The sequence below is a fragment of the Diceros bicornis genome, chromosome 6 (genome assembly GCF_020826845.1).
Source record: "Diceros bicornis minor isolate mBicDic1 chromosome 6, mDicBic1.mat.cur, whole genome shotgun sequence".
Lineage (NCBI taxonomy): Eukaryota > Metazoa > Chordata > Mammalia > Perissodactyla > Rhinocerotidae > Diceros > Diceros bicornis.
The window spans coordinates 25,494,395-25,519,777 of NC_080745.1; the positions used below are offsets into that span (position 1 = coordinate 25,494,395).

General features: G+C 68.3%; 12 non-coding genes across 12 annotated transcripts; all 12 read right to left on the bottom strand.

Moving 5' to 3' along the window:
* Nucleotides 1-1,707: 1,707 nt before the first annotated feature.
* Nucleotides 1,708-1,826, bottom strand: LOC131407701 (5S ribosomal RNA). The gene has a single exon (XR_009220574.1). It is a non-coding gene; the product is annotated as a 5S ribosomal RNA (ribosomal RNA).
* A 1,983-nt stretch (nt 1,827-3,809) lies between these two features.
* Nucleotides 3,810-3,928, bottom strand: LOC131407793 (5S ribosomal RNA). The gene has a single exon (XR_009220656.1). It is a non-coding gene; the product is annotated as a 5S ribosomal RNA (ribosomal RNA).
* Nucleotides 3,929-5,876: 1,948 nt separating this feature from the next.
* Nucleotides 5,877-6,000, bottom strand: LOC131407727 (5S ribosomal RNA). The gene has a single exon (XR_009220600.1). It is a non-coding gene; the product is annotated as a 5S ribosomal RNA (ribosomal RNA).
* Nucleotides 6,001-7,939: 1,939 nt separating this feature from the next.
* On the bottom strand, nt 7,940-8,058 carry LOC131407794 (5S ribosomal RNA). Its single transcript, XR_009220657.1, has one exon. It is a non-coding gene; the product is annotated as a 5S ribosomal RNA (ribosomal RNA).
* Nucleotides 8,059-9,991: 1,933 nt separating this feature from the next.
* On the bottom strand, nt 9,992-10,110 carry LOC131407707 (5S ribosomal RNA). The gene has a single exon (XR_009220580.1). It is a non-coding gene; the product is annotated as a 5S ribosomal RNA (ribosomal RNA).
* A 1,902-nt stretch (nt 10,111-12,012) lies between these two features.
* Nucleotides 12,013-12,131, bottom strand: LOC131407795 (5S ribosomal RNA). The gene has a single exon (XR_009220658.1). It is a non-coding gene; the product is annotated as a 5S ribosomal RNA (ribosomal RNA).
* A 1,944-nt stretch (nt 12,132-14,075) lies between these two features.
* LOC131407718 (5S ribosomal RNA) lies at nt 14,076-14,194 on the bottom strand. The gene has a single exon (XR_009220590.1). It is a non-coding gene; the product is annotated as a 5S ribosomal RNA (ribosomal RNA).
* A 1,950-nt stretch (nt 14,195-16,144) lies between these two features.
* Nucleotides 16,145-16,263, bottom strand: LOC131407796 (5S ribosomal RNA). The gene has a single exon (XR_009220659.1). It is a non-coding gene; the product is annotated as a 5S ribosomal RNA (ribosomal RNA).
* Nucleotides 16,264-18,197: 1,934 nt separating this feature from the next.
* Nucleotides 18,198-18,316, bottom strand: LOC131407797 (5S ribosomal RNA). Its single transcript, XR_009220660.1, has one exon. It is a non-coding gene; the product is annotated as a 5S ribosomal RNA (ribosomal RNA).
* Nucleotides 18,317-20,272: 1,956 nt separating this feature from the next.
* Nucleotides 20,273-20,391, bottom strand: LOC131407798 (5S ribosomal RNA). The gene has a single exon (XR_009220661.1). It is a non-coding gene; the product is annotated as a 5S ribosomal RNA (ribosomal RNA).
* A 1,940-nt stretch (nt 20,392-22,331) lies between these two features.
* Nucleotides 22,332-22,450, bottom strand: LOC131407708 (5S ribosomal RNA). Its single transcript, XR_009220581.1, has one exon. It is a non-coding gene; the product is annotated as a 5S ribosomal RNA (ribosomal RNA).
* A 1,961-nt stretch (nt 22,451-24,411) lies between these two features.
* LOC131407800 (5S ribosomal RNA) lies at nt 24,412-24,530 on the bottom strand. Its single transcript, XR_009220663.1, has one exon. It is a non-coding gene; the product is annotated as a 5S ribosomal RNA (ribosomal RNA).
* Nucleotides 24,531-25,383: the final 853 nt, after the last annotated feature.

The window sequence follows — 25,383 nt, forward strand, 5'->3', positions numbered from 1 at the left end:
CGCCGCCGCCGCCGCCGCCGCCTGGCCAGCCAAACCCTGCGGTGCGCTGCCCTGCCGCCCGCCCAGGGCCTGAGAGGCCTCTGGCACCCCGCGGGCGGGGGGCGGGGCGCCAGTCTAGGCGCTCTCCCGCCCCATCCCGGGAGTCTCCAGGCTCGCGCCCGCTCGGCTCGCTCCCGAGGTCGCAGGAGATCGGGCTGCTCCGGGCCCTGCGGCGGGAGGCGTCGCGGCGTCAGGGCCCCCCGGCCCGCGCTCCTCTGAGCCCCCTCCGGCCCGAGGAGCCTCCCAGCCCGGGGCCTGGCCGCCGCTGCTCCGGGCCGGCCCCGAGGGGCCCCAAACCACCCCGAGCCACCCTGGCGACCAGAGGGCATCGGCGGAACCCCGCCGCCCTCCCTCGGTTCGCGTCGGGGCGGGGGGCGGGGCACCGTTACCCCCACGCCCCCCACCGAGACTGAGACCCCGCCCACGCTCGTCCCCCCCGTGGGGACGCAGGAGAGCTCCTGCGCGAGGGAGCGGAGAGACAGAGCCACTGAGAGGATCCAAGACACCGACCTAGACAGACCCCCACCGGCACAGACACACAGACACAGAGAGCCTCTGCAGAAGAGGCAGCTTGCCCACGGCAGGGTGGTCGTGCTTGAGCTGGGCCTCAGGCAAGGAGGCAGTGGCCCTGGGGCAGGCAATCACTCCTGGGGCCCTAGGACGCGCAGCCTCGGTCTCAGGAGTCCGGTGCCGCTCGGGCAATGTTGTCTCAGGGGACTCTTCCACTACCTCTGACAGACAGGGCCAGGACCAGGGGGAAGAGAGCGAGGCGCCTGAGCGAGGGGACACGGAACATCTCAGCCAGCCAGATTCACGGTATTTTCCTTCGATGTTTTAGAAACCAAAGTGACTGCGAGATATCCACCAGGAGCCAAACGTCAATATTTCAAGTAAAGGCAGGGCCAGGAAGAAAAAGAAAAAGGATGCCGGTCACGTGGGGCCGGAAAGTTATCAAACTGGGGAAGGGGACTTCTTTGAGAAAAACAAACAAACAAAGATAAATAAATGAAAAGTGACACGTCGAGACACAGGGGCGGAAACGAACGTTTATTTTGAGTGAGATCACAAGTGAGAACAACGCACTAACTTGATTGAGACACACCACAAACATCAGAAAATCCAGAAGCCGTGGCGTTTTGGATGAACTGCCTGAAATGCTCCCCTAACCCATTTTCCCCTGTCCTTTTGCAGACGGTCTTCTGAAAACCTTCACCAGGTTCCTGTGGTGCCTCAGCTCCGGAAGAAGTATTTGCTGCTTGTAGCTTTCTGATCCGTTGGCCCCCCCCTCCCCCTACGGGGGAACGGAATCCATTCTCTCCGACGCGACCGCGATGACGCTACCAACTGGTTGCGGCGGCCGAGTGAACTGCTCGGGTCTGTCGGGCCCCTAGCGGCTGGGAAGAGGCCGAGGACACAGGGAGCCCACGAGCGCGGAGTCGGGGTCACGCCGGGCCCCAGTGGGCCCGGGGTCCCGGTGGGGGGGGCCGCGAGGTTGAAGGGCTGGGCTTCGACAGCCTGCCCGCGCCTGGGCGGCTGTCGCGCACACGGGCAGCAGCTGGGCAGCGGTGGGGGTGGGGGCGGGCGCGGAGGCCGGAGGGGCGGCCGGTGTGCCGAGGGAGCCGCGCTGGGGGCGGTGGCAAAAGGAGAGGGAGACGGCGGGAGGCAAAAAGCCTACAGCACCCGGTATTCCCAGGCGGTCTCCCATCCAAGTACTAACCAGGCCCGACCCTGCTTAGCTTCCGAGATCAGACGAGATCGGGCGTGTTCAGGGTGGTATGGCCGTAGACGTGGGGGCCGCCGCCGGGCGCCCCTAAGAAGGCGCGCCGGGCCGCCCCGGCCCCTGTGACGCGGGCCCCCAGGCCCCTGTCAGGCGCGCGCCCAGAGCCCTGTGACGCGCGCCCCCAGAGCTCTGTGACGCGCGCCCCCAGAGCCCTGTGAGGCTCACAAGCCGCCGGCGCCCCGCCCCCCCCCCCCCCCCGCCCCGCCCGCTGCCGCCGGCCCGCCGCGCTCCACCTGCCGCCGCCGCCGCCGCCGCCGCCGCCGCCGCCGCCGCCGCCGCCGCCGCCGCCGCCGCCGCCGCCGCCTGGCCAGCCAAACCCTGCGGTGCGCTGCCCTGCCGCCCGCCCAGGGCCTGAGAGGCCTCTGGCACCCCGCGGGCGGGGGGCGGGGCGCCAGTCTAGGCGCTCTCCCGCCCCATCCCGGGAGTCTCCAGGCTCGCGCCCCGCTCGGCTCGCTCCCGAGGTCGCAGGAGATCGGGCTGCTCCGGGCCGTGCGGCGGGAGGCGTCGCGGCGTCAGGGCCCCCCGGCCCGCGCTCCTCTGAGCCCCCTCCGGCCCGAGGAGCCTCCCAGCCCGGGGCCTGGCCGCCGCTGCTCCGGGCCGGCCCCGAGGGGCCCCAAACCACCCCGAGCCACCCTGGCGACCAGAGGGCATCGGCGGAACCCCGCCGCCCTCCCTCGGTTCGCGTCGGGGCGGGGGGCGGGGCACCGTTACCCCCACGCCCCCCACCGAGACTGAGACCCCGCCCACGCTCGTCCCCCCCGTGGGGACGCAGGAGAGCTCCTGCGCGAGGGAGCGGAGAGACAGAGCCACTGAGAGGATCCAAGACACCGACCTAGACAGACCCCCACCGGCACAGACACACAGACACAGAGAGCCTCTGCAGAAGAGGCAGCTTGCCCACGGCAGGGTGGTCGTGCTTGAGCTGGGCCTCAGGCAAGGAGGCAGTGGCCCTGGGGCAGGCAATCACTCCTGGGGCCCTAGGACGCGCAGCCTCGGTCTCAGGAGTCCGGTGCCGCTCGGGCAATGTTGTCTCAGGGGACTCTTCCACTACCTCTGACAGACAGGGCCAGGACCAGGGGGAAGAGAGCGAGGCGCCTGAGCGAGGGGACACGGAACATCTCAGCCAGCCAGATTCACGGTATTTTCCTTCGATGTTTTAGAAACCAAAGTGACTGCGAGATATCCACCAGGAGCCAAACGTCAATATTTCAAGTAAAGGCAGGGCCAGGAAGAAAAAGAAAAAGGATGCCGGTCACGTGGGGCCGGAAAGTTATCAAACTGGGGAAGGGGACTTCTTTGAGAAAAACAAACAAACAAAGATAAATAAATGAAAAGTGACACGTCGAGACACAGGGGCGGAAACGAACGTTTATTTTGAGTGAGATCACAAGTGAGAACAACGCACTAACTTGATTGAGACACACCACAAACATCAGAAAATCCAGAAGCCGTGGCGTTTTGGATGAACTGCCTGAAATGCTCCCCTAACCCATTTTCCCCTGTCCTTTTGCAGACGGTCTTCTGAAAACCTTCACCAGGTTCCTGTGGTGCCTCAGCTCCGGAAGAAGTATTTGCTGCTTGTAGCTTTCTGATCCGTTGGCCCCCCCCTCCCCCTACGGGGGAACGGAATCCATTCTCTCCGACGCGACCGCGATGACGCTACCAACTGGTTGGGGCGGCCGAGTGAACTGCTCGGGTCTGTCGGGCCCCTAGCGGCTGGGAAGAGGCCGAGGACACAGGGAGCCCACGAGCGCGGAGTCGGGGTCACGCCGGGCCCCAGTGGGCCCGGGGTCCCGGTGGGGGGGGCCGCGAGGTTGAAGGGCTGGGCTTCGACAGCCTGCCCGCGCCTGGGCGGCTGTCGCGCACACGGGCAGCAGCTGGGCAGCGGTGGGGGTGGGGGCGGGCGCGGAGGCCGGAGGGGCGGCCGGTGTGCCGAGGGAGCCGCGCTGGGGGCGGTGGCAAAAGGAGAGGGAGACGGCGGGAGGCAAAAAGCCTACAGCACCCGGTATTCCCAGGCGGTCTCCCATCCAAGTACTAACCAGGCCCGACCCTGCTTAGCTTCCGAGATCAGACGAGATCGGGCGCGTTCAGGGTGGTATGGCCGTAGACGTCGGGGCCGCCGCCGGGCGCCCCTAAGAAGGCGCGCCGGGCCGCCCCGGCCCCTGTGACGCGGGCCCCCAGGCCCCTGTCAGGCGCGCGCCCAGAGCCCTGTGACGCGCGCCCCCAGAGCTCTGTGACGCGCGCCCCCAGAGCCCTGTGAGGCTCACAAGCCGCCGGCGCCCCGCCCCCCCCCGCCCCGCCCGCTGCCGCCGGCCCGCCGCGCTCCACCTGCCGCCGCCGCCGCCGCCGCCGCCGCCGCCGCCGCCGCCGCCTGGCCAGCCAAACCCTGCGGTGCGCTGCCCTGCCGCCCGCCCAGGGCCTGAGAGGCCTCTGGCACCCCGCGGGCGGGGGGCGGGGCGCCAGTCTAGGCGCTCTCCCGCCCCATCCCGGGAGTCTCCAGGCTCGCGCCCGCTCGGCTCGCTCCCGAGGTCGCAGGAGATCGGGCTGCTCCGGGCCGTGCGGCGGGAGGCGTCGCGGCGTCAGGGCCCCCCGGCCCGCGCTCCTCTGAGCCCCCTCCGGCCCGAGGAGCCTCCCAGCCCGGGGCCTGGCCGCCGCTGCTCCGGGCCGGCCCCGAGGGGCCCCAAACCACCCCGAGCCACCCTGGCGACCAGAGGGCATCGGCGGAACCCCGCCGCCCTCCCTCGGTTCGCGTCGGGGCGGGGGGCGGGGCACCGTTACCCCCACGCCCCCCACCGAGACTGAGACCCCGCCCACGCTCGTCCCCCCCGTGGGGACGCAGGAGAGCTCCTGTGCGAGGGAGCGGAGAGACAGAGCCACTGAGAGGATCCAAGACACCGACCTAGACAGACCCCCACCGGCACAGACACACAGACACAGAGAGCCTCTGCAGAAGAGGCAGCTTGCCCACGGCAGGGTGGTCGTGCTTGAGCTGGGCCTCAGGCAAGGAGGCAGTGGCCCTGGGGCAGGCAATCACTCCTGGGGCCCTAGGACGCGCAGCCTCGGTCTCAGGAGTCCGGTGCCGCTCGGGCAATGTTGTCTCAGGGGACTCTTCCACTACCTCTGACAGACAGGGCCAGGACCAGGGGGAAGAGAGCGAGGCGCCTGAGCGAGGGGACACGGAACATCTCAGCCAGCCAGATTCACGGTATTTTCCTTCGATGTTTTAGAAACCAAAGTGACTGCGAGATATCCACCAGGAGCCAAACGTCAATATTTCAAGTAAAGGCAGGGCCAGGAAGAAAAAGAAAAAGGATGCCGGTCACGTGGGGCCGGAAAGTTATCAAACTGGGGAAGGGGACTTCTTTGAGAAAAACAAACAAACAAAGATAAATAAATGAAAAGTGACACGTCGAGACACAGGGGCGGAAACGAACGTTTATTTTGAGTGAGATCACAAGTGAGAACAACGCACTAACTTGATTGAGACACACCACAAACATCAGAAAATCCAGAAGCCGTGGCGTTTTGGATGAACTGCCTGAAATGCTCCCCTAACCCATTTTCCCCTGTCCTTTTGCAGACGGTCTTCTGAAAACCTTCACCAGGTTCCTGTGGTGCCTCAGCTCCGGAAGAAGTATTTGCTGCTTGTAGCTTTCTGATCCGTTGGCCCCCCCCTCCCCCTACGGGGGAACGGAATCCATTCTCTCCGACGCGACCGCGATGACGCTACCAACTGGTTGGGGCGGCCGAGTGAACTGCTCGGGTCTGTCGGGCCCCTAGCGGCTGGGAAGAGGCCGAGGACACAGGGAGCCCACGAGCGCGGAGTCGGGGTCACGCCGGGCCCCAGTGGGCCCGGGGTCCCGGTGGGGGGGGCCGCGAGGTTGAAGGGCTGGGCTTCGACAGCCTGCCCGCGCCTGGGCGGCTGTCGCGCACACGGGCAGCAGCTGGGCAGCGGTGGGGGTGGGGGCGGGCGCGGAGGCCGGAGGGGCGGCCGGTGTGCCGAGGGAGCCGCGCTGGGGGCGGTGGCAAAAGGAGAGGGAGACGGCGGGAGGCAAAAAGCCTACAGCACCCGGTATTCCCAGGCGGTCTCCCATCCAAGTACTAACCAGGCCCGACCCTGCTTAGCTTAGCTTCCGAGATCAGACGAGATCGGGCGCGTTCAGGGTGGTATGGCCGTAGACGTCGGGGCCGCCGCCGGGCGCCCCTAAGAAGGCGCGCCGGGCCGCCCCGGCCCCTGTGACGCGGGCCCCCAGGCCCCTGTCAGGCGCGCGCCCAGAGCCCTGTGACGCGCGCCCCCAGAGCTCTGTGACGCGCGCCCCCAGAGCCCTGTGAGGCTCACAAGCCGCCGGCGCCCCGCCCCCCCCGCCCCGCCCGCTGCCGCCGGCCCGCCGCGCTCCACCTGCCGCCGCCGCCGCCGCCGCCGCCGCCGCCGCCTGGCCAGCCAAACCCTGCGGTGCGCTGCCCTGCCGCCCGCCCAGGGCCTGAGAGGCCTCTGGCACCCCGCGGGCGGGGGGCGGGGCGCCAGTCTAGGCGCTCTCCCCGCCCCATCCCGGGAGTCTCCAGGCTCGCGCCCGCTCGGCTCGCTCCCGAGGTCGCAGGAGATCGGGCTGCTCCGGGCCGTGCGGCGGGAGGCGTCGCGGCGTCAGGGCCCCCCGGCCCGCGCTCCTCTGAGCCCCCTCCGGCCCGAGGAGCCTCCCAGCCCGGGGCCTGGCCGCCGCTGCTCCGGGCCGGCCCCGAGGGGCCCCAAACCACCCCGAGCCACCCTGGCGACCAGAGGGCATCGGCGGAACCCCGCCGCCCTCCCTCGGTTCGCGTCGGGGCGGGGGGCGGGGCACCGTTACCCCCACGCCCCCCACCGAGACTGAGACCCCGCCCACGCTCGTCCCCCCCGTGGGGACGCAGGAGAGCTCCTGCGCGAGGGAGCGGAGAGACAGAGCCACTGAGAGGATCCAAGACACCGACCTAGACAGACCCCCACCGGCACAGACACACAGACACAGAGAGCCTCTGCAGAAGAGGCAGCTTGCCCACGGCAGGGTGGTCGTGCTTGAGCTGGGCCTCAGGCAAGGAGGCAGTGGCCCTGGGGCAGGCAATCACTCCTGGGGCCCTAGGACGCGCAGCCTCGGTCTCAGGAGTCCGGTGCCGCTCGGGCAATGTTGTCTCAGGGGACTCTTCCACTACCTCTGACAGACAGGGCCAGGACCAGGGGGAAGAGAGCGAGGCGCCTGAGCGAGGGGACACGGAACATCTCAGCCAGCCAGATTCACGGTATTTTCCTTCGATGTTTTAGAAACCAAAGTGACTGCGAGATATCCACCAGGAGCCAAACGTCAATATTTCAAGTAAAGGCAGGGCCAGGAAGAAAAAGAAAAAGGATGCCGGTCACGTGGGGCCGGAAAGTTATCAAACTGGGGAAGGGGACTTCTTTGAGAAAAACAAACAAACAAAGATAAATAAATGAAAAGTGACACGTCGAGACACAGGGGCGGAAACGAACGTTTATTTTGAGTGAGATCACAAGTGAGAACAACGCACTAACTTGATTGAGACACACCACAAACATCAGAAAATCCAGAAGCCGTGGCGTTTTGGATGAACTGCCTGAAATGCTCCCCTAACCCATTTTCCCCTGTCCTTTTGCAGACGGTCTTCTGAAAACCTTCACCAGGTTCCTGTGGTGCCTCAGCTCCGGAAGAAGTATTTGCTGCTTGTAGCTTTCTGATCCGTTGGCCCCCCCCTCCCCCTACGGGGGAACGGAATCCATTCTCTCCGACGCGACCGCGATGACGCTACCAACTGGTTGGGGCGGCCGAGTGAACTGCTCGGGTCTGTCGGGCCCCTAGCGGCTGGGAAGAGGCCGAGGACACAGGGAGCCCACGAGCGCGAAGTCGGGGTCACGCCGGGCCCCAGTGGGCCCGGGGTCCCGGTGGGGGGGGCCGCGAGGTTGAAGGGCTGGGCTTCGACAGCCTGCCCGCGCCTGGGCGGCTGTCGCGCACACGGGCAGCAGCTGGGCAGCGGTGGGGGTGGGGGCGGGCGCGGAGGCCGGAGGGGCGGCCGGTGTGCCGAGGGAGCCGCGCTGGGGGCGGTGGCAAAAGGAGAGGGAGACGGCGGGAGGCAAAAAGCCTACAGCACCCGGTATTCCCAGGCGGTCTCCCATCCAAGTACTAACCAGGCCCGACCCTGCTTAGCTTCCGAGATCAGACGAGATCGGGCGCGTTCAGGGTGGTATGGCCGTAGACGTCGGGGCCGCCGCCGGGCGCCCCTAAGAAGGCGCGCCGGGCCGCCCCGGCCCCTGTGACGCGGGCCCCCAGGCCCCTGTCAGGCGCGCGCCCAGAGCCCTGTGACGCGCGCCCCCAGAGCTCTGTGACGCGCGCCCCCAGAGCCCTGTGAGGCTCACAAGCCGCCGGCGCCCCGCCCCCCCCCCGCCCCGCCCGCTGCCGCCGGCCCGCCGCGCTCCACCTGCCGCCGCCGCCGCCGCCGCCGCCGCCGCCTGGCCAGCCAAACCCTGCGGTGCGCTGCCCTGCCGCCCGCCCAGGGCCTGAGAGGCCTCTGGCACCCCGCGGGCGGGGGGCGGGGCGCCAGTCTAGGCGCTCTCCCGCCCCATCCCGGGAGTCTCCAGGCTCGCGCCCGCTCGGCTCGCTCCCGAGGTCGCAGGAGATCGGGCTGCTCCGGGCCGTGCGGCGGGAGGCGTCGCGGCGTCAGGGCCCCCCGGCCCGCGCTCCTCTGAGCCCCCTCCGGCCCGAGGAGCCTCCCAGCCCGGGGCCTGGCCGCCGCTGCTCCGGGCCGGCCCCGAGGGGCCCCAAACCACCCCGAGCCACCCTGGCGACCAGAGGGCATCGGCGGAACCCCGCCGCCCTCCCTCGGTTCGCGTCGGGGCGGGGGGCGGGGCACCGTTACCCCCACGCCCCCCACCGAGACTGAGACCCCGCCCACGCTCGTCCCCCCCGTGGGGACGCAGGAGAGCTCCTGTGCGAGGGAGCGGAGAGACAGAGCCACTGAGAGGATCCAAGACACCGACCTAGACAGACCCCCACCGGCACAGACACACAGACACAGAGAGCCTCTGCAGAAGAGGCAGCTTGCCCACGGCAGGGTGGTCGTGCTTGAGCTGGGCCTCAGGCAAGGAGGCAGTGGCCCTGGGGCAGGCAATCACTCCTGGGGCCCTAGGACGCGCAGCCTCGGTCTCAGGAGTCCGGTGCCGCTCGGGCAATGTTGTCTCAGGGGACTCTTCCACTACCTCTGACAGACAGGGCCAGGACCAGGGGGAAGAGAGCGAGGCGCCTGAGCGAGGGGACACGGAACATCTCAGCCAGCCAGATTCACGGTATTTTCCTTCGATGTTTTAGAAACCAAAGTGACTGCGAGATATCCACCAGGAGCCAAACGTCAATATTTCAAGTAAAGGCAGGGCCAGGAAGAAAAAGAAAAAGGATGCCGGTCACGTGGGGCCGGAAAGTTATCAAACTGGGGAAGGGGACTTCTTTGAGAAAAACAAACAAAGATAAATAAATGAAAAGTGACACGTCGAGACACAGGGGCGGAAACGAACGTTTATTTTGAGTGAGATCACAAGTGAGAACAACGCACTAACTTGATTGAGACACACCACAAACATCAGAAAATCCAGAAGCCGTGGCGTTTTGGATGAACTGCCTGAAATGCTCCCCTAACCCATTTTCCCCTGTCCTTTTGCAGACGGTCTTCTGAAAACCTTCACCAGGTTCCTGTGGTGCCTCAGCTCCGGAAGAAGTATTTGCTGCTTGTAGCTTTCTGATCCGTTGGCCCCCCCCTCCCCCTACGGGGGAACGGAATCCATTCTCTCCGACGCGACCGCGATGACGCTACCAACTGGTTGGGGCGGCCGAGTGAACTGCTCGGGTCTGTCGGGCCCCTAGCGGCTGGGAAGAGGCCGAGGACACAGGGAGCCCACGAGCGCGGAGTCGGGGTCACGCCGGGCCCCAGTGGGCCCGGGGTCCCGGTGGGGGGGGCCGCGAGGTTGAAGGGCTGGGCTTCGACAGCCTGCCCGCGCCTGGGCGGCTGTCGCGCACACGGGCAGCAGCTGGGCAGCGGTGGGGGTGGGGGCGGGCGCGGAGGCCGGAGGGGCGGCCGGTGTGCCGAGGGAGCCGCGCTGGGGGCGGTGGCAAAAGGAGAGGGAGACGGCGGGAGGCAAAAAGCCTACAGCACCCGGTATTCCCAGGCGGTCTCCCATCCAAGTACTAACCAGGCCCGACCCTGCTTAGCTTCCGAGATCAGACGAGATTGGGCGCGTTCAGGGTGGTATGGCCGTAGACGTCGGGGCCGCCGCCGGGCGCCCCTAAGAAGGCGCGCCGGGCCGCCCCGGCCCCTGTGACGCGGGCCCCCAGGCCCCTGTCAGGCGCGCGCCCAGAGCCCTGTGACGCGCGCCCCCAGAGCTCTGTGACGCGCGCCCCCAGAGCCCTGTGAGGCTCACAAGCCGCCGGCGCCCCGCCCCCCCCCCCCCCCCCCGCCCCGCCCGCTGCCGCCGCCGCCTGGCCAGCCAAACCCTGCGGTGCGCTGCCCTGCCGCCCGCCCAGGGCCTGAGAGGCCTCTGGCACCCCGCGGGCGGGGGGCGGGGCGCCAGTCTAGGCGCTCTCCCGCCCCATCCCGGGAGTCTCCAGGCTCGCGCCCGCTCGGCTCGCTCCCGAGGTCGCAGGAGATCGGGCTGCTCCGGGCCGTGCGGCGGGAGGCGTCGCGGCGTCAGGGCCCCCCGGCCCGCGCTCCTCTGAGCCCCCTCCGGCCCGAGGAGCCTCCCAGCCCGGGGCCTGGCCGCCGCTGCTCCGGGCCGGCCCCGAGGGGCCCCAAACCACCCCGAGCCACCCTGGCGACCAGAGGGCATCGGCGGAACCCCGCCGCCCTCCCTCGGTTCGCGTCGGGGCGGGGGGCGGGGCACCGTTACCCCCACGCCCCCCACCGAGACTGAGACCCCGCCCACGCTCGTCCCCCCCGTGGGGACGCAGGAGAGCTCCTGCGCGAGGGAGCGGAGAGACAGAGCCACTGAGAGGATCCAAGACACCGACCTAGACAGACCCCCACCGGCACAGACACACAGACACAGAGAGCCTCTGCAGAAGAGGCAGCTTGCCCACGGCAGGGTGGTCGTGCTTGAGCTGGGCCTCAGGCAAGGAGGCAGTGGCCCTGGGGCAGGCAATCACTCCTGGGGCCCTAGGACGCGCAGCCTCGGTCTCAGGAGTCCGGTGCCGCTCGGGCAATGTTGTCTCAGGGGACTCTTCCACTACCTCTGACAGACAGGGCCAGGACCAGGGGGAAGAGAGCGAGGCGCCTGAGCGAGGGGACACGGAACATCTCAGCCAGCCAGATTCACGGTATTTTCCTTCGATGTTTTAGAAACCAAAGTGACTGCGAGATATCCACCAGGAGCCAAACGTCAATATTTCAAGTAAAGGCAGGGCCAGGAAGAAAAAGAAAAAGGATGCCGGTCACGTGGGGCCGGAAAGTTATCAAACTGGGGAAGGGGACTTCTTTGAGAAAAACAAACAAACAAAGATAAATAAATGAAAAGTGACACGTCGAGACACAGGGGCGGAAACGAACGTTTATTTTGAGTGAGATCACAAGTGAGAACAACGCACTAACTTGATTGAGACACACCACAAACATCAGAAAATCCAGAAGCCGTGGCGTTTTGGATGAACTGCCTGAAATGCTCCCCTAACCCATTTTCCCCTGTCCTTTTGCAGACGGTCTTCTGAAAACCTTCACCAGGTTCCTGTGGTGCCTCAGCTCCGGAAGAAGTATTTGCTGCTTGTAGCTTTCTGATCCGTTGGCCCCCCCCTCCCCCTACGGGGGAACGGAATCCATTCTCTCCGACGCGACCGCGATGACGCTACCAACTGGTTGGGGCGGCCGAGTGAACTGCTCGGGTCTGTCGGGCCCCTAGCGGCTGGGAAGAGGCCGAGGACACAGGGAGCCCACGAGCGCGGAGTCGGGGTCACGCCGGGCCCCAGTGGGCCCGGGGTCCCGGTGGGGGGGGCCGCGAGGTTGAAGGGCTGGGCTTCGACAGCCTGCCCGCGCCTGGGCGGCTGTCGCGCACACGGGCAGCAGCTGGGCAGCGGTGGGGGTGGGGGCGGGCGCGGAGGCCGGAGGGGCGGCCGGTGTGCCGAGGGAGCCGCGCTGGGGGCGGTGGCAAAAGGAGAGGGAGACGGCGGGAGGCAAAAAGCCTACAGCACCCGGTATTCCCAGGCGGTCTCCCATCCAAGTACTAACCAGGCCCGACCCTGCTTAGCTTCCGAGATCAGACGAGATCGGGCGCGTTCAGGGTGGTATGGCCGTAGACGTCGGGGCCGCCGCCGGGCGCCCCTAAGAAGGCGCGCCGGGCCGCCCCGGCCCCTGTGACGCGGGCCCCCAGGCCCCTGTCAGGCGCGCGCCCAGAGCCCTGTGACGCGCGCCCCCAGAGCTCTGTGACGCGCGCCCCCAGAGCCCTGTGAGGCTCACAAGCCGCCGGCGCCCCGCCCCCCCCCGCCCCGCCCGCTGCCGCCGGCCCGCCGCGCTCCACCTGCCGCCGCCGCCGCCGCCGCCGCCGCCGCCGCCGCCGCCGCCTGGCCAGCCAAACCCTGCGGTGCGCTGCCCTGCCGCCCGCCCAGGGCCTGAGAGGCCTCTGGCACCCCGCGGGCGGGGGGCGGGGCGCCAGTCTAGGCGCTCTCCCGCCCCATCCCGGGAGTCTCCAGGCTCGCGCCCGCTCGGCTCGCTCCCGAGGTCGCAGGAGATCGGGCTGCTCCGGGCCCTGCGGCGGGAGGCGTCGCGGCGTCAGGGCCCCCCGGCCCGCGCTCCTCTGAGCCCCCTCCGGCCCGAGGAGCCTCCCAGCCCGGGGCCTGGCCGCCGCTGCTCCGGGCCGGCCCCGAGGGGCCCCAAACCACCCCGAGCCACCCTGGCGACCAGAGGGCATCGGCGGAACCCCGCCGCCCTCCCTCGGTTCGCGTCGGGGCGGGGGGCGGGGCACCGTTACCCCCACGCCCCCCACCGAGACTGAGACCCCGCCCACGCTCGTCCCCCCCGTGGGGACGCAGGAGAGCTCCTGTGCGAGGGAGCGGAGAGACAGAGCCACTGAGAGGATCCAAGACACCGACCTAGACAGACCCCCACCGGCACAGACACACAGACACAGAGAGCCTCTGCAGAAGAGGCAGCTTGCCCACGGCAGGGTGGTCGTGCTTGAGCTGGGCCTCAGGCAAGGAGGCAGTGGCCCTGGGGCAGGCAATCACTCCTGGGGCCCTAGGACGCGCAGCCTCGGTCTCAGGAGTCCGGTGCCGCTCGGGCAATGTTGTCTCAGGGGACTCTTCCACTACCTCTGACAGACAGGGCCAGGACCAGGGGGAAGAGAGCGAGGCGCCTGAGCGAGGGGACACGGAACATCTCAGCCAGCCAGATTCACGGTATTTTCCTTCGATGTTTTAGAAACCAAAGTGACTGCGAGATATCCACCAGGAGCCAAACGTCAATATTTCAAGTAAAGGCAGGGCCAGGAAGAAAAAGAAAAAGGATGCCGGTCACGTGGGGCCGGAAAGTTATCAAACTGGGGAAGGGGACTTCTTTGAGAAAAACAAACAAAGATAAATAAATGAAAAGTGACACGTCGAGACACAGGGGCGGAAACGAACGTTTATTTTGAGTGAGATCACAAGTGAGAACAACGCACTAACTTGATTGAGACACACCACAAACATCAGAAAATCCAGAAGCCGTGGCGTTTTGGATGAACTGCCTGAAATGCTCCCCTAACCCATTTTCCCCTGTCCTTTTGCAGACGGTCTTCTGAAAACCTTCACCAGGTTCCTGTGGTGCCTCAGCTCCGGAAGAAGTATTTGCTGCTTGTAGCTTTCTGATCCGTTGGCCCCCCCCTCCCCCTACGGGGGAACGGAATCCATTCTCTCCGACGCGACCGCGATGACGCTACCAACTGGTTGGGGCGGCCGAGTGAACTGCTCGGGTCTGTCGGGCCCCTAGCGGCTGGGAAGAGGCCGAGGACACAGGGAGCCCACGAGCGCGGAGTCGGGGTCACGCCGGGCCCCAGTGGGCCCGGGGTCCCGGTGGGGGGGGCCGCGAGGTTGAAGGGCTGGGCTTCGACAGCCTGCCCGCGCCTGGGCGGCTGTCGCGCACACGGGCAGCAGCTGGGCAGCGGTGGGGGTGGGGGCGGGCGCGGAGGCCGGAGGGGCGGCCGGTGTGCCGAGGGAGCCGCGCTGGGGGCGGTGGCAAAAGGAGAGGGAGACGGCGGGAGGCAAAAAGCCTACAGCACCCGGTATTCCCAGGCGGTCTCCCATCCAAGTACTAACCAGGCCAGACCCTGCTTAGCTTCCGAGATCAGACGAGATCGGGCGCGTTCAGGGTGGTATGGCCGTAGACGTCGGGGCCGCCGCCGGGCGCCCCTAAGAAGGCGCGCCGGGCCGCCCCGGCCCCTGTGACGCGGGCCCCCAGGCCCCTGTCAGGCGCGCGCCCAGAGCCCTGTGACGCGCGCCCCCAGAGCTCTGTGACGCGCGCCCCCAGAGCCCTGTGAGGCTCACAAGCCGCCGGCGCCCCGCCCCCCCCCCGCCCCGCCCGCTGCCGCCGGCCCGCCGCGCTCCACCTGCCGCCGCCGCCGCCGCCGCCGCCGCCGCCGCCGCCGCCGCCTGGCCAGCCAAACCCTGCGGTGCGCTGCCCTGCCGCCCGCCCAGGGCCTGAGAGGCCTCTGGCACCCCGCGGGCGGGGGGCGGGGCGCCAGTCTAGGCGCTCTCCCGCCCCATCCCGGGAGTCTCCAGGCTCGCGCCCGCTCGGGTCGCTCCCGAGGTCGCAGGAGATCGGGCTGCTCCGGGCCCTGCGGCGGGAGGCGTCGCGGCGTCAGGGCCCCCCGGCCCGCGCTCCTCTGAGCCCCCTCCGGCCCGAGGAGCCTCCCAGCCCGGGGCCTGGCCGCCGCTGCTCCGGGCCGGCCCCGAGGGGCCCCAAACCACCCCGAGCCACCCTGGCGACCAGAGGGCATCGGCGGAACCCCGCCGCCCTCCCTCGGTTCGCGTCGGGGCGGGGGGCGGGGCACCGTTACCCCCACGCCCCCCACCGAGACTGAGACCCCGCCCACGCTCGTCCCCCCCGTGGGGACGCAGGAGAGCTCCTGTGCGAGGGAGCGGAGAGACAGAGCCACTGAGAGGATCCAAGACACCGACCTAGACAGACCCCCACCGGCACAGACACACAGACACAGAGAGCCTCTGCAGAAGAGGCAGCTTGCCCACGGCAGGGTGGTCGTGCTTGAGCTGGGCCTCAGGCAAGGAGGCAGTGGCCCTGGGGCAGGCAATCACTCCTGGGGCCCTAGGACGCGCAGCCTCGGTCTCAGGAGTCCGGTGCCGCTCGGGCAATGTTGTCTCAGGGGACTCTTCCACTACCTCTGACAGACAGGGCCAGGACCAGGGGGAAGAGAGCGAGGCGCCTGAGCGAGGGGACACGGAACATCTCAGCCAGCCAGATTCACGGTATTTTCCTTCGATGTTTTAGAAACCAAAGTGACTGCGAGATATCCACCAGGAGCCAAACGTCAATATTTCAAGTAAAGGCAGGGCCAGGAAGAAAAAGAAAAAGGATGCCGGTCACGTGGGGCCGGAAAGTTATCAAACTGGGGAAGGGGACTTCTTTGAGAAAAACAAACAAACAAAGATAAATAAATGAAAAGTGACACGTCGAGACACAGGGGCGGAAACGAACGTTTATTTTGAGTGAGATCACAAGTGAGAACAACGCACTAACTTGATTGAGACACACCACAAACATCAGAAAATCCAGAAGCCGTGGCGTTTTGGATGAACTGCCTGAAATGCTCCCCTAACCCATTTTCCCCTGTCCTTTTGCAGACGGTCTTCTGAAAACCTTCACCAGGTTCCTGTGGTGCCTCAGCTCCGGAAGAAGTATTTGCTGCTTGTAGCTTTCTGATCCGTTGGCCCCCCCCTCCCCCTACGGGGGAACGGAATCCATTCTCTCCGACGCGACCGCGATGACGCTACCAACTGGTTGCGGCGGCCGAGTGAACTGCTCGGGTCTGTCGGGCCCCTAGCGGCTGGGAAGAGGCCGAGGACACAGGGAGCCCACGAGCGCGGAGTCGGGGTCACGCCGGGCCCCAGTGGGCCCGGGGTCCCGGTGGGGGGGGGCCGCGAGGTTGAAGGGCTGGGCTTCGACAGCCTGCCCGCGCCTGGGCGGCTGTCGCGCACACGGGCAGCAGCTGGGCAGCGGTGGGGGTGGGGGCGGGCGCGGAGGCCGGAGGGGCGGCCGGTGTGCCGAGGGAGCCGCGCTGGGGGCGGTGGCAAAAGGAGAGGGAGACGGCGGGAGGCAAAAAGCCTACAGCACCCGGTATTCCCAGGCGGTCTCCCATCCAAGTACTAACCAGGCCCGACCCTGCTTAGCTTCCGAGATCAGACGAGATCGGGCGCGTTCAGGGTGGTATGGCCGTAGACGTCGGGGCCGCCGCCGGGCGCCCCTAAGAAGGCGCGCCGGGCCGCCCCGGCCCCTGTGACGCGGGCCCCCAGGCCCCTGTCAGGCGCGCGCCCAGAGCCCTGTGACGCGCGCCCCCAGAGCTCTGTGACGCGCGCCCCCAGAGCCCTGTGAGGCTCACAAGCCGCCGGCGCCCCGCCCCCCCCCGCCCCGCCCGCTGCCGCCGGCCCGCCGCGCTCCACCTGCCGCCGCCGCCGCCGCCGCCGCCGCCTGGCCAGCCAAACCCTGCGGTGCGCTGCCCTGCCGCCCGCCCAGGGCCTGAGAGGCCTCTGGCACCCCGCGGGCGGGGGGCGGGGCGCCAGTCTAGGCGCTCTCCCGCCCCATCCCGGGAGTCTCCAGGCTCGCGCCCGCTCGGCTCGCTCCCGAGGTCGCAGGAGATCGGGCTGCTCCGGGCCGTGCGGCGGGAGGCGTCGCGGCGTCAGGGCCCCCCGGCCCGCGCTCCTCTGAGCCCCCTCCGGCCCGAGGAGCCTCCCAGCCCGGGGCCTGGCCGCCGCTGCTCCGGGCCGGCCCCGAGGGGCCCCAAACCACCCCGAGCCACCCTGGCGACCAGAGGGCATCGGCGGAACCCCGCCGCCCTCCCTCGGTTCGCGTCGGGGCGGGGGGCGGGGCACCGTTACCCCCACGCCCCCCACCGAGACTGAGACCCCGCCCACGCTCGTCCCCCCCGTGGGGACGCAGGAGAGCTCCTGCGCGAGGGAGCGGAGAGACAGAGCCACTGAGAGGATCCAAGACACCGACCTAGACAGACCCCCACCGGCACAGACACACAGACACAGAGAGCCTCTGCAGAAGAGGCAGCTTGCCCACGGCAGGGTGGTCGTGCTTGAGCTGGGCCTCAGGCAAGGAGGCAGTGGCCCTGGGGCAGGCAATCACTCCTGGGGCCCTAGGACGCGCAGCCTCGGTCTCAGGAGTCCGGTGCCGCTCGGGCAATGTTGTCTCAGGGGACTCTTCCACTACCTCTGACAGACAGGGCCAGGACCAGGGGGAAGAGAGCGAGGCGCCTGAGCGAGGGGACACGGAACATCTCAGCCAGCCAGATTCACGGTATTTTCCTTCGATGTTTTAGAAACCAAAGTGACTGCGAGATATCCACCAGGAGCCAAACGTCAATATTTCAAGTAAAGGCAGGGCCAGGAAGAAAAAGAAAAAGGATGCCGGTCACGTGGGGCCGGAAAGTTATCAAACTGGGGAAGGGGACTTCTTTGAGAAAAACAAACAAACAAAGATAAATAAATGAAAAGTGACACGTCGAGACACAGGGGCGGAAACGAACGTTTATTTTGAGTGAGATCACAAGTGAGAACAACGCACTAACTTGATTGAGACACACCACAAACATCAGAAAATCCAGAAGCCGTGGCGTTTTGGATGAACTGCCTGAAATGCTCCCCTAACCCATTTTCCCCTGTCCTTTTGCAGACGGTCTTCTGAAAACCTTCACCAGGTTCCTGTGGTGCCTCAGCTCCGGAAGAAGTATTTGCTGCTTGTAGCTTTCTGATCCGTTGGCCCCCCCCTCCCCCTACGGGGGAACGGAATCCATTCTCTCCGACGCGACCGCGATGACGCTACCAACTGGTTGGGGCGGCCGAGTGAACTGCTCGGGTCTGTCGGGCCCCTAGCGGCTGGGAAGAGGCCGAGGACACAGGGAGCCCACGAGCGCGGAGTCGGGGTCACGCCGGGCCCCAGTGGGCCCGGGGTCCCGGTGGGGGGGGGCCGCGAGGTTGAAGGGCTGGGCTTCGACAGCCTGCCCGCGCCTGGGCGGCTGTCGCGCACACGGGCAGCAGCTGGGCAGCGGTGGGGGTGGGGGCGGGCGCGGAGGCCGGAGGGGCGGCCGGTGTGCCGAGGGAGCCGCGCTGGGGGCGGTGGCAAAAGGAGAGGGAGACGGCGGGAGGCAAAAAGCCTACAGCACCCGGTATTCCCAGGCGGTCTCCCATCCAAGTACTAACCAGGCCCGACCCTGCTTAGCTTCCGAGATCAGACGAGATCGGGCGCGTTCAGGGTGGTATGGCCGTAGACGTGGGGGCCGCCGCCGGGCGCCCCTAAGAAGGCGCGCCGGGCCGCCCCGGCCCCTGTGACGCGGGCCCCCAGGCCCCTGTCAGGCGCGCGCCCAGAGCCCTGTGACGCGCGCCCCCAGAGCTCTGTGACGCGCGCCCCCAGAGCCCTGTGAGGCTCACAAGCCGCCGGCGCCCCGCCCCCCCCCCCCCCGCCCCGCCCGCTGCCGCCGGCCCGCCGCGCTCCACCTGCCGCCGCCGCCGCCGCCGCCGCCGCCGCCGCCGCCGCCGCCGCCTGGCCAGCCAAACCCTGCGGTGCGCTGCCCTGCCGCCCGCCCAGGGCCTGAGAGGCCTCTGGCACCCCGCGGGCGGGGGGCGGGGCGCCAGTCTAGGCGCTCTCCCGCCCCATCCCGGGAGTCTCCAGGCTCGCGCCCGCTCGGCTCGCTCCCGAGGTCGCAGGAGATCGGGCTGCTCCGGGCCCTGCGGCGGGAGGCGTCGCGGCGTCAGGGCCCCCCGGCCCGCGCTCCTCTGAGCCCCCTCCGGCCCGAGGAGCCTCCCAGCCCGGGGCCTGGCCGCCGCTGCTCCGGGCCGGCCCCGAGGGGCCCCAAACCACCCCGAGCCACCCTGGCGACCAGAGGGCATCGGCGGAACCCCGCCGCCCTCCCTCGGTTCGCGTCGGGGCGGGGGGCGGGGCACCGTTACCCCCACGCCCCCCACCGAGACTGAGACCCCGCCCACGCTCGTCCCCCCCGTGGGGACGCAGGAGAGCTCCTGCGCGAGGGAGCGGAGAGACAGAGCCACTGAGAGGATCCAAGACACCGACCTAGACAGACCCCCACCGGCACAGACACACAGACACAGAGAGCCTCTGCAGAAGAGGCAGCTTGCCCACGGCAGGGTGGTCGTGCTTGAGCTGGGCCTCAGGCAAGGAGGCAGTGGCCCTGGGGCAGGCAATCACTCCTGGGGCCCTAGGACGCGCAGCCTCGGTCTCAGGAGTCCGGTGCCGCTCGGGCAATGTTGTCTCAGGGGACTCTTCCACTACCTCTGACAGACAGGGCCAGGACCAGGGGGAAGAGAGCGAGGCGCCTGAGCGAGGGGACACGGAACATCTCAGCCAGCCAGATTCACGGTATTTTCCTTCGATGTTTTAGAAACCAAAGTGACTGCGAGATATCCACCAGGAGCCAAACGTCAATATTTCAAGTAAAGGCAGGGCCAGGAAGAAAAAGAAAAAGGATGCCGGTCACGTGGGGCCGGAAAGTTATCAAACTGGGGAAGGGGACTTCTTTGAGAAAAACAAACAAACAAAGATAAATAAATGAAAAGTGACACGTCGAGACACAGGGGCGGAAACGAACGTTTATTTTGAGTGAGATCACAAGTGAGAACAACGCACTAACTTGATTGAGACACACCACAAACATCAGAAAATCCAGAAGCCGTGGCGTTTTGGATGAACTGCCTGAAATGCTCCCCTAACCCATTTTCCCCTGTCCTTTTGCAGACGGTCTTCTGAAAACCTTCACCAGGTTCCTGTGGTGCCTCAGCTCCGGAAGAAGTATTTGCTGCTTGTAGCTTTCTGATCCGTTGGCCCCCCCCTCCCCCTACGGGGGAACGGAATCCATTCTCTCCGACGCGACCGCGATGACGCTACCAACTGGTTGGGGCGGCCGAGTGAACTGCTCGGGTCTGTCGGGCCCCTAGCGGCTGGGAAGAGGCCGAGGACACAGGGAGCCCACGAGCGCGGAGTCGGGGTCACGCCGGGCCCCAGTGGGCCCGGGGTCCCGGTGGGGGGGGCCGCGAGGTTGAAGGGCTGGGCTTCGACAGCCTGCCCGCGCCTGGGCGGCTGTCGCGCACACGGGCAGCAGCTGGGCAGCGGTGGGGGTGGGGGCGGGCGCGGAGGCCGGAGGGGCGGCCGGTGTGCCGAGGGAGCCGCGCTGGGGGCGGTGGCAAAAGGAGAGGGAGACGGCGGGAGGCAAAAAGCCTACAGCACCCGGTATTCCCAGGCGGTCTCCCATCCAAGTACTAACCAGGCCCGACCCTGCTTAGCTTCCGAGATCAGACGAGATCGGGCGCGTTCAGGGTGGTATGGCCGTAGACGTCGGGGCCGCCGCCGGGCGCCCCTAAGAAGGCGCGCCGGGCCGCCCCGGCCCCTGTGACGCGGGCCCCCAGGCCCCTGTCAGGCGCGCGCCCAGAGCCCTGTGACGCGCGCCCCCAGAGCTCTGTGACGCGCGCCCCCAGAGCCCTGTGAGGCTCACAAGCCGCCGGCGCCCCGCCCCCCCCCGCCCCGCCCGCTGCCGCCGGCCCGCCGCGCTCCACCTGCCGCCGCCGCCGCCGCCGCCGCCGCCGCCGCCGCCGCCGCCGCCTGGCCAGCCAAACCCTGCGGTGCGCTGCCCTGCCGCCCGCCCAGGGCCTGAGAGGCCTCTGGCACCCCGCGGGCGGGGGGCGGGGCGCCAGTCTAGGCGCTCTCCCGCCCCATCCCGGGAGTCTCCAGGCTCGCGCCCGCTCGGCTCGCTCCCGAGGTCGCAGGAGATCGGGCTGCTCCGGGCCGTGCGGCGGGAGGCGTCGCGGCGTCAGGGCCCCCCGGCCCGCGCTCCTCTGAGCCCCCTCCGGCCCGAGGAGCCTCCCAGCCCGGGGCCTGGCCGCCGCTGCTCCGGGCCGGCCCCGAGGGGCCCCAAACCACCCCGAGCCACCCTGGCGACCAGAGGGCATCGGCGGAACCCCGCCGCCCTCCCTCGGTTCGCGTCGGGGCGGGGCACCGTTACCCCCACGCCCCCCACCGAGACTGAGACCCCGCCCACGCTCGTCCCCCCCGTGGGGACGCAGGAGAGCTCCTGCGCGAGGGAGCGGAGAGACAGAGCCACTGAGAGGATCCAAGACACCGACCTAGACAGACCCCCACCGGCACAGACACACAGACACAGAGAGCCTCTGCAGAAGAGGCAGCTTGCCCACGGCAGGGTGGTCGTGCTTGAGCTGGGCCTCAGGCAAGGAGGCAGTGGCCCTGGGGCAGGCAATCACTCCTGGGGCCCTAGGACGCGCAGCCTCGGTCTCAGGAGTCCGGTGCCGCTCGGGCAATGTTGTCTCAGGGGACTCTTCCACTACCTCTGACAGACAGGGCCAGGACCAGGGGGAAGAGAGCGAGGCGCCTGAGCGAGGGGACACGGAACATCTCAGCCAGCCAGATTCACGGTATTTTCCTTCGATGTTTTAGAAACCAAAGTGACTGCGAGATATCCACCAGGAGCCAAACGTCAATATTTCAAGTAAAGGCAGGGCCAGGAAGAAAAAGAAAAAGGATGCCGGTCACGTGGGGCCGGAAAGTTATCAAACTGGGGAAGGGGACTTCTTTGAGAAAAACAAACAAAGATAAATAAATGAAAAGTGACACGTCGAGACACAGGGGCGGAAACGAACGTTTATTTTGAGTGAGATCACAAGTGAGAACAACGCACTAACTTGATTGAGACACACCACAAACATCAGAAAATCCAGAAGCCGTGGCGTTTTGGATGAACTGCCTGAAATGCTCCCCTAACCCATTTTCCCCTGTCCTTTTGCAGACGGTCTTCTGAAAACCTTCACCAGGTTCCTGTGGTGCCTCAGCTCCGGAAGAAGTATTTGCTGCTTGTAGCTTTCTGATCCGTTGGCCCCCCCCTCCCCCTACGGGGGAACGGAATCCATTCTCTCCGACGCGACCGCGATGACGCTACCAACTGGTTGGGGCGGCCGAGTGAACTGCTCGGGTCTGTCGGGCCCCTAGCGGCTGGGAAGAGGCCGAGGACACAGGGAGCCCACGAGCGCGGAGTCGGGGTCACGCCGGGCCCCAGTGGGCCCGGGGTCCCGGTGGGGGGGGCCGCGAGGTTGAAGGGCTGGGCTTCGACAGCCTGCCCGCGCCTGGGCGGCTGTCGCGCACACGGGCAGCAGCTGGGCAGCGGTGGGGGTGGGGGCGGGCGCGGAGGCCGGAGGGGCGGCCGGTGTGCCGAGGGAGCCGCGCTGGGGGCGGTGGCAAAAGGAGAGGGAGACGGCGGGAGGCAAAAAGCCTACAGCACCCGGTATTCCCAGGCGGTCTCCCATCCAAGTACTAACCAGGCCCGACCCTGCTTAGCTTCCGAGATCAGACGAGATTGGGCGCGTTCAGGGTGGTATGGCCGTAGACGTCGGGGCCGCCGCCGGGCGCCCCTAAGAAGGCGCGCCGGGCCGCCCCGGCCCCTGTGACGCGGGCCCCCAGGCCCCTGTCAGGCGCGCGCCCAGAGCCCTGTGACGCGCGCCCCCAGAGCTCTGTGACGCGCGCCCCCAGAGCCCTGTGAGGCTCACAAGCCGCCGGCGCCCCGCCCCCCCCCGCCCCGCCCGCTGCCGCCGGCCCGCCGCGCTCCACCTGCCGCCGCCGCCGCCGCCGCCGCCGCCGCCGCCGCCGCCGCCGCCGCCTGGCCAGCCAAACCCTGCGGTGCGCTGCCCTGCCGCCCGCCCAGGGCCTGAGAGGCCTCTGGCACCCCGCGGGCGGGGGGCGGGGCGCCAGTCTAGGCGCTCTCCCGCCCCATCCCGGGAGTCTCCAGGCTCGCGCCCGCTCGGCTCGCTCCCGAGGTCGCAGGAGATCGGGCTGCTCCGGGCCGTGCGGCGGGAGGCGTCGCGGCGTCAGGGCCCCCCGGCCCGCGCTCCTCTGAGCCCCCTCCGGCCCGAGGAGCCTCCCAGCCCGGGGCCTGGCCGCCGCTGCTCCGGGCCGGCCCCGAGGGGCCCCAAACCACCCCGAGCCACCCTGGCGACCAGAGGGCATCGGCGGAACCCCGCCGCCCTCCCTCGGTTCGCGTCGGGGCGGGGGGCGGGGCACCGTTACCCCCACGCCCCCCACCGAGACTGAGACCCCGCCCACGCTCGTCCCCCCCCCGTGGGGACGCAGGAGAGCTCCTGTGCGAGGGAGCGGAGAGACAGAGCCACTGAGAGGATCCAAGACACCGACCTAGACAGACCCCCACCGGCACAGACACACAGACACAGAGAGCCTCTGCAGAAGAGGCAGCTTGCCCACGGCAGGGTGGTCGTGCTTGAGCTGGGCCTCAGGCAAGGAGGCAGTGGCCCTGGGGCAGGCAATCACTCCTGGGGCCCTAGGACGCGCAGCCTCGGTCTCAGGAGTCCGGTGCCGCTCGGGCAATGTTGTCTCAGGGGACTCTTCCACTACCTCTGACAGACAGGGCCAGGACCAGGGGGAAGAGAGCGAGGCGCCTGAGCGAGGGGACACGGAACATCTCAGCCAGCCAGATTCACGGTATTTTCCTTCGATGTTTTAGAAACCAAAGTGACTGCGAGATATCCACCAGGAGCCAAACGTCAATATTTCAAGTAAAGGCAGGGCCAGGAAGAAAAAGAAAAAGGATGCCGGTCACGTGGGGCCGGAAAGTTATCAAACTGGGGAAGGGGACTTCTTTGAGAAAAACAAACAAACAAAGATAAATAAATGAAAAGTGACACGTCGAGACACAGGGGCGGAAACGAACGTTTATTTTGAGTGAGATCACAAGTGAGAACAACGCACTAACTTGATTGAGACACACCACAAACATCAGAAAATCCAGAAGCCGTGGCGTTTTGGATGAACTGCCTGAAATGCTCCCCTAACCCATTTTCCCCTGTCCTTTTGCAGACGGTCTTCTGAAAACCTTCACCAGGTTCCTGTGGTGCCTCAGCTCCGGAAGAAGTATTTGGTGCTTGTAGCTTTCTGATCCGTTGGGCTCCACCCCCCCCCCCCCACGGGGGAACGGAATCCATTCTCTCCCACGAGACCGCGATGACGCTACCAACTGGTTGGGGCGGCCGAGTGAACTGCTCGGGTCTGTCGGGCCCCTAGCGGCTGGGAAGAGGCCGAGGACACAGGGAGCCCACGAGCGCGGAGTCGGGGTCACGCCGGGCCCCAGTGGGCCCGGGGTCCCGGTGGGGGGGGGCCGCGAGGTTGAAGGGCTGGGCTTCGACAGCCTGCCCGCGCCTGGGCGGCTGTCGCGCACACGGGCAGCAGCTGGGCAGCGGTGGGGGTGGGGGCGGGCGCGGAGGCCGGAGGGGCGGCCGGTGTGCCGAGGGAGCCGCGCTGGGGGCGGTGGCAAAAGGAGAGGGAGACGGCGGGAGGCAAAAAGCCTACAGCACCCGGTATTCCCAGGCGGTCTCCCATCCAAGTACTAACCAGGCCCGACCCTGCTTAGCTTCCGAGATCAGACGAGATCGGGCGCGTTCAGGGTGGTATGGCCGTAGACGTTGGGGCCGCCGCCGGGCGCCCCTAAGAAGGCGCGCCGGGCCGCCCCGGCCCCTGTGACGCGGGCCCCCAGGCCCCTGTCAGGCGCGCGCCCAGAGCCCTGTGACGCGCGCCCCCAGAGCTCTGTGACGCGCGCCCCCAGAGCCCTGTGAGGCTCACAAGCCGCCGGCGCCCCGCCCCCCCCCCGCCCCGCCCGCTGCCGCCGGCCCGCCGCGCTCCACCTGCCGCCGCCGCCGCCGCCGCCGCCGCCGCCTGGCCAGCCAAACCCTGCGGTGCGCTGCCCTGCCGCCCGCCCAGGGCCTGAGAGGCCTCTGGCACCCCGCGGGCGGGGGGCGGGGCGCCAGTCTAGGCGCTCTCCCGCCCCATCCCGGGAGTCTCCAGGCTCGCGCCCGCTCGGCTCGCTCCCGAGGTCGCAGGAGATCGGGCTGCTCCGGGCCGTGCGGCGGGAGGCGTCGCGGCGTCAGGGCCCCCCGGCCCGCGCTCCTCTGAGCCCCCTCCGGCCCGAGGAGCCTCCCAGCCCGGGGCCTGGCCGCCGCTGCTCCGGGCCGGCCCCGAGGGGCCCCAAACCACCCCGAGCCACCCTGGCGACCAGAGGGCATCGGCGGAACCCCGCCGCCCTCCCTCGGTTCGCGTCGGGGCGGGGGGCGGGGCACCGTTACCCCCACGCCCCCCACCGAGACTGAGACCCCGCCCACGCTCGTCCCCCCCGTGGGGACGCAGGAGAGCTCCTGTGCGAGGGAGCGGAGAGACAGAGCCACTGAGAGGATCCAAGACACCGACCTAGACAGACCCCCACCGGCACAGACACACAGACACAGAGAGCCTCTGCAGAAGAGGCAGCTTGCCCACGGCAG